Here is an 11,463-nt window from a genome sequence, read left to right as displayed (position 1 = left end):
ACTAGAACAGTCTGTAAAGAAATGATGGCAGAAAACTTCACAAATTTGGTTAAAGCTATAAACCTAAAAGCTAAAGAAGAATTAAATTTTTAAAAGGGATCCAAGACACATTATCACTAGACTTATGAAAACTAAAAACAAAGAAAAAATTCTCAAAAGTGACCACAGAGAAGCAAGCAATTAATTGTAGAGGACCCACCCACCAATTTGAGGAAAAGGCAGTGGCACCCCACTCTAGTACTCTTGCCTGGAAAATCCCATGGACAAAGGAGCCTGGTAGGCTGCAGTCCATGGGGTCGCTAGGAGTCAGACACGACTGAGCGACTTCACTTTCACTTTTCACTTTCATGCATTGGAGAAGGAAATGGCAACCCACTCCAGTATTCTTGCCTGGAGAATCCCAGGGATGGGCAAGCCTGGTGGGCTGCCATCTATGGGGTCGCACAGAGTTGGACACAACTGAAGCGACTCACACACACCAATTTGAATGATAGTAGACCTTTTATCTGAAATTTATGGAAGCCAGAAGGAAGGACATGACCTTTTTCAAGTTGTGAAAGAAAAATGCCAACTGCAAATTCTTGATGAACATAAACATCAAGAATGAGAAAAAATAAAGACATTCTCAGACAAAAGAAAACTAAAAAAGAATTGTTAGTGAACATTAACTTAAAATTCCACTTTTAAAAGCAAAGCATTCTAAGGGGAAGTGAGATTTTAAGGTTTCCTTGAAGCACTATGTAGTAATACCTAGAACACTCACTGAAAAACATACAATGCAATGTATCAATATTCAAAAGCACTATGAGTAAATCAAGATGAAGTCTTAAAAAACAAACTTTTAAAGTCACCGATAGGAATGTAAGAAAAGAGAAAAAGAGGAAACCAACAAAATGCAAAACAAATTATCATCACATACTTAAGATCTAAGATATGAATAATTACTAAAATACAAGTAGTCAAAATACAAGTTAAAAGACAGATTAAAATAAACCCAATCCAACTATAGCAATTTTATTTTAAACATAACATACACAGGTTGGAAGTAAAAAAAAAAGAAAGAAAGAAATAATATACTTTATAGATATTAGTAGAAAATTACAGGAATACTTATATTAATGTCAAATAAAGTAGACTTCAGAACACAGAGAATTACTAGATACTAAGAGAGCCATTACATAATGAAAAAAGGTTCCATCTGCCAAGAATACACAGTGATGATTGTATACTCAACAAAGCCCCAAAATATACGGCTTCTGCCACTGCTAAGCTGGTTACCACTGTGATTCTCTATATTTGCTGTTCTCTCTAGTTTTGAATGATATTTTGCCTTGTGACCTCAGATCTCTAATAGTTATAAGAAAAGTCATTGATTTCCATTTTTTCCGATATGTCTTGACGTGAGGATGGGAATGACAAGTTCTAATCTCTTTATATGTCAAAGGTAACATTTTGAGTCAAGAGACTATCTTTTTTTCTTTCCATTTATCACTTCATCCTTAAAAATTCTCCTCAAATATCAAGCACCTAATGAAAATTTTCATGTCACTTTCTTCCCATTTTTATTTGATTTGGTTGATCTACCTCATACCCTTCTTTACTCTCCTTCTCCTACTTTTACTAATGCTATCGCCTTCATCTGTAATCTTTGAATTGCTTGGTGAGCTCTCTATGTTAGGAAAGTGTGTCATTCATCTCAGTGTTTATAATGCGTAGCACCATTTCTAACACGTAGGGCTTAATTTTCATATGCAAAAATAATGAATATTATGATCAATATGATGCCTAACCTTAAGTTCGGAGAAGGCAATGGCACCCCACTCCAGCACTCTTGCCTGGAAAATCCCATGGACGGAGGAGCCTGGTGGGCTGCAGTCCATGGGTCGCTAAGGATCAGACACAACTGAGCGACTTCACTTTCAATTTTCACTTTCATGCATTGGAGAAGGAAATGGCAACCCACTTCAGTGTTCTTGCCTGGAGAATCCCAGGGACGGGGGAGCCTGTTGGGCTGCCGTCTATGCAGTTGCACAGAGTCGGACATGACTGAAGTGACTTAGCAGCAGCAGCAGCAACCTTAAGTTACATGTTTTAGTTGGAGTAACAGGGAAACTAATAGGCATTCTATATACAAGGTAAGAAGTACAAACATTGCTGAGTGCCCAGGTGCTATGTATGAGAGGATAAGTTTCATGTATTCTAGAGAAGTAGAAACCTGAACTCGATGTGAAAGAGTTGCTTGAATCAAACAAAACAAAAAAGGTCCCAGGGGGACCAATCTTGAAAGAACAGAGATGAATTTCGAGTAAGAATGTGAATGTGACTGACCACATGGTGGGGTGAAGACTCACTGATCCATATGTTGGAACATTATGTGTAAGATTGGCTGAAGCTGAGCAGAATGCATGACAGCATCAGCTTTCTTGGTGAAGTGGAAGACAAGGTCATTTGTTCTGAGTAAGAGGACTGTGTCAGGTGGGAGTCTCAAGGAAAACCCTAATGCCTGAAATAGTGTATTATTAGGGAAATGAGAGTAGTGACCATTGAAAGTGGTTCAAAACAAGAAGGAGCAACTTAAAAGGAACAGAGAAGAGATTCTGGAACAAGGCAATGTGAGAGAGGGTTTGAAGGTAGGGAAGACATAGAGAAGTGTGGGGCCATCATGTGTGCAGGACACTTAGCACTCTACAAAAGAAATAAGCCTGAAGCCACCATTGGAATCATGAGAGTGATAATGGTGAGGAAGCAGACAAGGCAATGTTCAGTCATGTTCAGCTCTGTGCAACCCTGTGAATGTAACCCACCGGGCTTCTCTCTCCAGGGGATTCTCCAGGCAAGAATACTGGAGTGGGTTGCCATTTCTTCTTCCAGAGGATCTTCTTGATCCAGGGATCAAATCTGTGTCTCCTACTGCTCCTTGGATTGTCAGGTGGATTCTTTACTGCTGAACCACTGGGGGAACCCCCAGATAATCGGTTTCCACTAAAATACTTAGCTTTGGCATTGGCATCTATTTATTTCTACTTTCGTATCTAGGTAAAGCATCTGCCTACAATGTGGGAGACCTGGGTTCAATCCCTGAATCGGGATGATCCTCTGGGGAAGGCAATGGCACCCCATTCCAGTACTCTTGCCTGGAAAATCACATGGATGGAGGAGCGTCATAGGCTACAGTCTACAGGGACACAACGAGTCAGACACGACTGAGCGACTTTACTTTCACTTTTGTATCTAGGGGGAAAAATGATGAATTTTGTGGCTGAAACTTGTTGTTCAGTTGCTCAGTCATGTCTGACTCTTTGCAACCCCGTGGACTGCAGCATACCAGGCTTCCCTGAATCTATATAACACTAAATATTTTTCATTTTAGCTTCATTAAAACAGTTCTGGCTTCTCATGTGAAGTTTTCAATAGTTTCCTGTATTATTCTCCTGGTGCTTGTCTCTTTTTATTCTAGTCCATTCTACTCATTATCACCAAATGAATCATCCTAACCGTTCTCCCAGTGAACTCATTCTTCTGAAGCACATTCTGAGTGTTTCAACATTGCTTGATCAACTGCTAATGTTCCTGTTGCAGACAAGTGAAACAGATCCTGGCTACTTGACCCAAGATAGTATCATTCCACCAATAGGAAATGGTTCATAAATTAAATAAACCACAATAGGCCCAGGCTTAAGAAAGTTTAGAAAACAGGCTGACTTGATGATCTAGACAGAAACATGTGAGGATGTTTCTATGGAAGTTTATCAACTGTAATATCTTCATATAGTTTGGGAAACTTAAATTTCTAGTGAGAGAGTGCTACTGGATTAAGTTCGTTCCCTTGACATTAGGAACAAGGTATCTTTATTTACCATCCAACAAAATTGTATCCAAAGGAAAATCAAAGTTTGTTACCAGAAGACAGGAAAGTAGAGCTAAATAGGAGTAAACAGAAACTAAAACAAGTCCAAAAATCAAAACTCAGATATATTTTGAATATAGCCCGAAGATCTTAGCCTGATAGCCAACCTCTTCTCTTTTTATGGCTTCCATGTACTATTTTAGTGTCATACAACATTCCAACATATTGTTATATAAATAACATCACCGACTCAATGGACATGAGTTCGAGCAAGCTCTGGGAGATGGTGATGGACCGGGAAGCCTGGCATGCTGCAGTCCATGGGGTCACAAAGAGCAGGACATGACTGAGCAACTGAGCAACAACATTCCAACATATTGTTATATAAATAAAGTCAGAAAATAAATAACAGAAAAATGGCCCACCAATTGAATCACTTACTGAGTCGGACACGACTTAAACCTCCACCAGTACTCTCACTTTTACTTCGACGCCCTTGGTCTCCCGTCTTAGATTAGATGAAATACAATTATTGCTGCAGTTTAAGTTCTCTGGCTTTTAGTACACAGGTGCTTACAATGGACTTTAAAGTACTCATGAAAGTCTCAGATAATCATATACATCTTTATCAGATGATTGAGACTTGGAAAAGTCAGTGTGGTTTTTGGAGGAAAACAAACAAACAAAAAGACTTACTACCTCTTCTTGAATTTATTAATTTTATTTAGATGTGAGTAATTAATAAATCATTAAACTTTAGTGACTATCTGACATTGAGCTACATGTTGAAGCTGTAATAGTAAAAAAAGAAAAGAAAAATTAGGATTCTCCCTCTCATAGAGCTTACAAGTGACATTGGCAAATATTAAGCAAATAAACAACAAATGCACTATTTAATTAATAATTATCCTAAGCCCTCAAAAGGAACACATACTTCTTTTTCAACACGTGGCTATAACATTTACATAATGTAAAATCACAGAGAAGGCAATGGTACCCCACTCCAGTACTCTTGCTTGGAAAATCTCATGGGCAGAGGAGCCTGGTAGGCTGCAGTCCATGGGGTCACTAAGAGTCGGACACGACTGAGCGACTTCACTTTCACTTTTCACTTTCACTTTTCACTTTCATGCATTGGAGAAGGAAATGGCAACCCACTCCAGTGTTCTTGCCTGGAGAATCCCAGGGACGGAGCCTGGTGGGCTGCCATCTATGGGGTCGCACAGAGTTGGACACAACTGAAGTGACTTAGCAGAATGTGAAATCAACTGCTTAAAGTATTTTCAGCATTTGGACAGATCCTCACACAGACACATTTATTGATACTGTGATAATTATGGCATGTTTCTAGTTTCAGTTTTTTTTCAAAGAACTAAAACTACAAAGGCAAATGAGCGTCTTTTCCTCACTGAGTTTATTGTGTAATGAGGGTGAGCCCACAGAGTAACTGTACTATTTTAGCCTGTTCCACTGCATGCATGCATTTAAAGTTAACAAGATTATTAAAACACATAAATTAATGGTTCTGTTAATCTTTAATTTGGTATGATGTATATAGATACAAATTATCAGTTACAATAAATATGCATGTGCTTGAAATAAATTGAGAAATGTAGCTTAATTAAGATTTTAAATTGTCAAGAAATCTACTTCTAAGTAATTTAGTGTTAATATAAATTATTGATGTTGCCAAATATTAGTTACATCCTGTACTGATTAAACATAGATTAATCAGTTGTCTGTTGTATTGCCTTCAGCATTTTAATTTCATATCTTAAATGATACTTCCCTGTTATAAGTAGAGAAATGATAATGCAGAGCTGTTAAGAATATAACATCTGGAGCCACATTATAAAGTTCTAGGCCCTTCACCATTCATCACTGAATTTGGTCCTTGGATGAATTAATTAGATACTCAGTGCTTTGTCTCTTCATCTGAAAACTGGAAATCACAACATTATCTGCCTTTTGAGATAGTTTTGATTGTTAAATGAGGTACCATTGTGTATTACATAACTTTTAGATTAGTGCCTAGAAGAAAATGATTTCTTATTGAACATGAATATATTTTGGTGGATGAAAAGGAAACAAAAAGTTAACATAAAGCTTTTTTAAAAAGCTATAAAGCTTTTAAAAATGTATTTTTGAATAAATCTTTCCAGTAAAAAATTTGCTTGCTATAGGTGTTTGTTTCTGTAGCTTTTAAAATAATGTCATAATTTTTTTTTGTATAAATTATCATGACATCACAGCTTCCCAGGATTATCATAATAGGTGTAAACTTTCCTGTAAGCATTTGACGTCAATTCCCATTGATATAGAAGTGCTTATGAGCCAGTACTTCATGGAACTATTCAACCTCAAAAACCATTTTTAGATAAATCATCCAGGACAAATACAGTGCCTGGAATTCAGGTCATACCAACTGAGGAAAAGTGACTGATTTTTAAAAATATATTTAGTCATTGTCTGTTTTAATTATGCAATTTATTTGTAGGCTGACATGTAGTGAAGCCCATTTGCAAATTTAATTTTTCATATTGGTGAAGAAATTTTAGTTTTAAACAGTGGGTTGGGTATATTTATAATTATTTAGTAAATCCGCAATGAAAAATACTGTTGTGTTTCTCCTCATATTACTCTAAGAAGAACTACAAGGCTGAATCCCAATAATGCAGTGTATACCTGATATTGATATACATAAGAATGGCAAGATTATAAAAATTGTTAAGAATGATTAGAAAAAGATAACAGGACACCAGAACACCCCCTCTTTCAGGAGATCTTTCTATACGCTGAGTGTTTTGAGAATCTGACATTTAAAAATAGTTACAATCTGAAGAGAAGAAATTACTGTAGGGAGAAATGAATTTGCCTTAATAGGCATAGCTGCTTGGGGTGTGATTTTCCCCTCCTTCAAACGGGATGCAAAAAAATCATAGAAAGCCATCACAAAGAAATGAGTTCAGTTTAAGAAAAGAAATTTACTTAAGACTTAGAATGAGCTTCTCTATTTTGTGCATGTGCTCAATATTTTCGTATTTATATTTATCTCTTGGTAAATATTTATCTCACTGGGACTGAGAAGTTTCATTGAAAAGATACATCCTAAGTTTCTCAAACTAACTTCAAATATCATACAGATGGCTGATTTCATAGTAGTGAAGATAAAGATAATGAATCTTGTTAAAATTTTCGTGATTGTATAGCATTTGTCTTTTCAACAAAGTGCTTTGTTAAATTCACCTGAAACAACCTGTATTATATACATTGTCAATGCATAGTGCAGGTGGGCATGATTACTGTTACAGGTTTCAATACAGGCTCTTCTTCCCAGGTTACCTGCCACTCTAGAAGTTATAGAAATTTAAGTTTCAGTTTAATAGAAATTTAAGTTTAAATCACATAAAGGATACAATAGAAAGCCTTTCAACCTCTACCCCTAGTCAGAAATCCCTGCATTTCATCTTATGGCCGTCTTTCCTAAACTTAAGTAATGTAAACCACATTTAACCAGTTAAATAGCTTAAAGCTAAAGTATCTATAAATTATCAAGCTAATAAGATTGAAATTATCCATGGGATTTCCCAGACAAGAATACTGAAGTGGGTTGCTATTTTCTTCTCCAGAGGGGATCTTCCCAACCCAGGAATCAAAACTGGATCTTCTACATTGCAGGCAGATTCTTTGCTAACAGAGCTATAAGAGAATCCCATATTTGCTTTTAAATATTCAGCTATTAAATGAAGACTTAGGTATTCCCGTTCAAAAATTGCATTTAAAAGGATTATTTATTATAAGTCCATATCAGTGCAATTGAAAAATCTTTGAGTGTTTTCTCTTTTTAAAATTTTTAACTGAAGGATAATTGTTTTACAATATTGTGTTGTTTACTGCCATACATTAACATGAATCAACCATAAGTATACATGAGTGTTTTATGTTTGTAAGCCATGTACAAATACAATAGACATACAATTTGACCTGTAAATCTTGGAAAAGACAAACAAATAGCTCTAGAGTGTTAGGGAGAATGACAAGGATGTTGTTGTAGGATTAGAGAATTGTTTAAATCCACCTATCTGGTTTCTTAGTAACAAAAAACCAGTCATTGCAGAATAGGTATGCTTTGTCTTCTTTTAAGTCATTGGTCCAATTAATAAAGTGGGACCATACAATATAAAATATGACCATTTTCAGGAACTGTCTTGGGATTCACTCAGTGGATGACCACTGCTAAATCAATTACAGGGTAATCCACATCTATCATGGAGACAGTCAAATGAATGGCTAGACTGCTAATTTCCCATGTAAAACTTCAATTTCAATACTCCAATTTCTCTGTCATAGGCTTTCTATTTTGTGCTTTAAATCATGTTTTGCTGTATTTTCTGTAATGCTTAACCATGTGTGTAGCTCAGGACTTCACACAGTGTGGATGCTTTAAAAAATTTCGTTGAGCTGTTTCTTCAGTAATTCATATTATCACTTGTTCTGTCAGACCTCTTTACAGCACCATTTACCATCCTTGAAGTAGAGGGGGGAGTTCTGTGTGATTTTAAAAAGTGTCTTTTGTCATACTAGTGGTGTGCTTGCTGCCCATAAGTGAATCATGCAGATTCTACATTGTTATTCATTCAAAGTAAATTAAATAACAGGAAAGCCGTTTACTTAAACCTTAACCTCCAGTGAGGAGGAGAGATAATAATCATAAGACTGGTAGTTCTTGTGTGTGTGCGTGAATGTGTGTGCATGTGAGTGTGAGCATGTGTGTGTGTGTGTGTGTGTGAGTGTGTGTATGTGCATGTATGTGTGAATGCCTGTGTGGATGTGTAGGTGCATACATGCACAGGCATACAGGTGCATAAGTGCATGTGGAACCCTGCCAGGCAGTGAGCTCTGTGCTTTCCATGTGCAGAATTCTTTGAGTCTCTAAATCCCTCTATGGTGCTGTTATTATCCTCTTTTTGAGAGGGACCAAGATGGCAACATAGGCTCCCGAACGTCTTGTAGGAGCAGCTCACGGCGGCACCACTTGCATAGCTACAAATACAGAGCTGAGAGAAACCCGGAAACTAGCTGAGCGACTCCTCCACTTCAGGTGAATGAGAAAATACCAACATCAAAGTGGGTAGAAAAAGCTGAGACATCCTCTCCCCAGAAACCCCACTCCTGGCACGGAGCCGTATACTTAGGAGGGAACCCCTAACTCCTAGCTTCTTTCTGAGGAGTGAATGGTTTGAAGCGCACCTCAATGGACCAACTTTTGAGGCTTCCATGTGAGGGACGGTTCTGAAAGTCAAAGGGGCTTATGTCCACAAAACCATCTGGGCTATAGAAAACAAAGAAGCAGTTCTTAACAGGCGCTCAAGAACTAACCAAATTATCACCCCGGGGCTCAACACAGGAGGAGCAGGCAAAAATGCCCATGCTCTCAGTCTTTACTTGGAAGGGATTTTATTACATGCTTCACATGATGCTTCCTTTCTCAGGTCTAATTTGCCTGTGTCTAGGAGCAAGCTGTGATTCTCCATGATGTCAGGAGGAGCCAGTGGGCACTTCCACTGCTTCCTTCCTCCATTGCACTCTAACAATAAAACTAGATCACCAACATCTTTCTGGAAATAGCTCATTTAAAGACCCTGGGTCCCAGTTTTTATGACAGCCACCTGAGGGGTGTGACCATCAGATCACCTGGCTCTGACAGCCAATAGAGCTTGCATTCACAACTCCAACAGAACTACAGCAGAGTTGTTTTGTTCTTTTGCTTTTTTTTTTTTAAGTTGAAGTATAGTTATAATATTGTGTCAGTTTCAGGTATACAGCAAAGTGATTTGTGTGTGTGTGTGTGTGTGTGTGTGTATGTGTATTCTTTTTCAGATGCTTTTCCATTTAAAGTTATTACAGAATTGAGTATAGTTCTTTGTGTTACACATTAAGCCCTTGATTGCTTTTTGTTTATATATCAGTTTGCTCAGTCATGTCTGCCTCTTCGCGACCCCATGGACCACAGCACTCCAGGCCTCCCTGTCCATCACCAACTCCTGGAGTTTACTCAAACTCATCTCCATTGAGTCGGTGATGCCATCCAACCATCTCATCCTCTGTCATCCCCTTCTCCTCCTGCCTTCAGTCTTTCCCAGCATTAGGGTCTTTTCAAATGAGTCCGTTCTTCCCATCAGGTGGCCAAAGTATTAAAGCTTCAGCATCAACATCAGTCCCTCCAATGAACACCCAGGACTGATCTCCTTTAGGATTGACTGGTTGGATCTCCGTGCAGTCCAAGGGACTCTCAAGAGTCTTCTCCAACAACACAGTTCAAAAGCATCAATTCTTCATTGCTCAACTTCCTTTATAGTCCAATTCTCACATCTATGTATGATTACTGGAAAAACCGTAGTCTTCACTAGATGAACCTTTGTTGGCAAAGTAATGTCTCTGTTTTTTAATATGCTGTCTAGGTTGGTCATAACTTTCCTTCCAAGGAATAAGTGTCTTTTAATTTCCTGGCTGCAGTTACCATCTGCAGTGATTTTGGAGCCCCAAAATAAAGTCATTCACTGTTTCTACTGTTTCCCCATCTATTTCCCATGAAATGATGGGACCAGATGCCATGATCTTAGTTGAGCTTCGAGCCAACTTTTTCACTCTCCTCTTTCACTTTCATCAAGAGGCTTTTTAGTTCTTCTTCACTTTCTGCCATAAGGCTGGTGTCATCTGCATATCTGAGGTTATTGATATTTCTCCCAGCAATCTTGATTCCAGCTTGTGCTTCTTCCAGTCCAGCGTTTCTCATGATGTACTCTGCATATAAGTTAAATAAGTCACAATACTTAGCCTTGATGTACTCCTTTCCCTACTTGGAACCAGTCTGTTGTTCCATGTCCAGTTCTAACTGTTGCTTCCTGACCTGCATACGGGTTTCTCAAGAGGCAGGTCAGGTGGTCTGGTATTCCCATCTCTTTCAGAGTTTTCCACAGTTTATTGTGATCCACACAGTCAAAGGCTTTGACATAGTCAGTAAAGCAGAAATAAATGTTTTTCTGGAACCCTCTTGCTTTTTCCATGATCCAGAAGATGTTGGCAATTTGATCTCTGGTTCCTCTGCCTTTTCTAAAATGAGCTTAAACATTTGGAAGTTCACGGTTCACGTATTGCTGAAGCCTGGCTTAGAGAATTTTGAGCATTACTTTACTAGCATGTGAGATGAGAGCAATTGTGCGGTAGTTTGAGCATTCTTTGGCATTGCATTTCTTTGGCCACTTCATTATTCTTGCCTTGAGAACCCCATGAACAGTATGAAAAGGCAAAAATATAGGACACTGAAAGATGAACTCCCCAGGTTGGTAATGCCCAATTTGCTACTGGAGATCAGTGGAGAAATAACTCCAGAAATAATGAAGAGATGGAGCTAAAGCAAAAACAACACCCAGTTGTGGATGTGACTGGTAATAGAAGCAAGGTTTGATGCTGTAAAGAGCAATATTGCATAGGAACCTGGAATGTTAGGTCCATGAATCAAGGCAAATTGGAAGTGGTCAAACAGGAGATGGCAAGAGTGAACATCAACATTTTAGGAATCAGTGAACTAAAATGGACTGGAATGGGGGAGTTTA

Source organism: Bos indicus, chromosome 4 (genome assembly GCF_029378745.1).
Source record: "Bos indicus isolate NIAB-ARS_2022 breed Sahiwal x Tharparkar chromosome 4, NIAB-ARS_B.indTharparkar_mat_pri_1.0, whole genome shotgun sequence".
NCBI lineage: Eukaryota > Metazoa > Chordata > Mammalia > Artiodactyla > Bovidae > Bos > Bos indicus.
Note: the sequence above shows the minus strand (reverse complement) of the source record.